This window comes from Cyanistes caeruleus, chromosome 2 (assembly GCF_971803275.1).
Source record: "Cyanistes caeruleus chromosome 2, bCyaCae1.hap1.1, whole genome shotgun sequence".
Lineage (NCBI taxonomy): Eukaryota > Metazoa > Chordata > Aves > Passeriformes > Paridae > Cyanistes > Cyanistes caeruleus.
Window position 1 is genome coordinate 58,603,551 of NC_141702.1, and position 1,357 is coordinate 58,604,907.

Below are 1,357 nucleotides of genomic sequence, written 5' to 3' on the forward strand. Positions count from 1 at the left end.
GCTTTCCCTCCTCGGCCGCCGGGGAGGGACGCGAGTGGCGCGGCCGCGGCTCCCGCGCTGGCCGCTCCCGCCCGCCCCTTCCTCCCGCCCTCGGCCCCGCACCGCTCTCGGCCCCGAAGGAACCGGCGGCCGCCGCCTCCCGGCACTGGCACGCCTAAACGCAGCCTGGCGCCCAGCTGCATCTGTGTCTGCTTCTTTAAATGGACGCGCCTGGGATCTTCCCATCACCCTGGCACGCTCCGAATGTGCAAAGCTCCTTTACCGGGAAAGGATTCTCTCCCGCACCGGAGACATCCAAGAGCAGCCCGGATGCAATCCTGTGCCATGTGCTCGAGGGTGACCAGGCTTAAGCAAGGATGGTGGACTGGATGACCTGCTGTGGTCCCTTCCAACCTGACCCATTCTGTGATTCAAGTCTGGCGGTGAATCTGGGCTCCTCTCCACAAAAGAACTGTATTTATTTTACATGACCAATGCTACATATGACAATGACAATGTTGCAGAGTGAGCAGGAGCACTCCTGGGAGCTAGGCTGACTGGACACCAGATCCCTACCACTGCTGGAAAGGCAATCTGCTCACAGCTCAAGGAGGTTGCATTTGCAGAGACAACATCCCTTGTACTAAAATTAATACAGAGAGAGCAGAGGACTTCAAGTCTTTACACAATAAAGCTTGCCATGACAGGCCAAGGAGGACAGTGAAGTCCCCCTATGCACAGCACTGTCAGATGTCAGGTTTGGAATACCTCTGTCAGCCTCCTGCCAGACCTACAGGATGTCTAGTTTTTCTCACACTGATCAGTGCCTGGTCACTTGCAAGGCAACACCTCATTTAGTGTTTGCTCAAGAGCCAGATGAGAATAGGGATGCAGGATTTGGTCAGACTGGAAAATCAGGTAAGGTCTAGAGTGACAAGGACCTAAGCAATTACCTAAGTTTCATGCAGTAGTCCAGTCCATAGACCTGGTCAATGACACTTATTTGTTTGGAAAAATATAAAGCTGAACGGCAAATTCCATCTACCGCTTGGCATAAGAAGGTCTGGCTTTAAGTCACATCAGTAGGACTGTCACAAGTGCTCTCTAGTGTTCCTTTTACAATACTGATCTGGCAAGAATGAATACTTCAGTCCTAGTTTCTGCTCCAATAGGTATCTAATTATTTTACACCAAAAAATGAGCCAATGTTTCTATTTACTTTTTTATGTGCCAGTTTGGTGTTGTAAAACTGCTAGTAAATACAGACTCAGGTTTCATGCTCACCAACAGGAAATATGTATGCCCCATCTTATGCACAGAGACATTCCTCCATCTGAAGTTAATGAATGCATCTTAAATTAAAAGACTTGGAACTTAA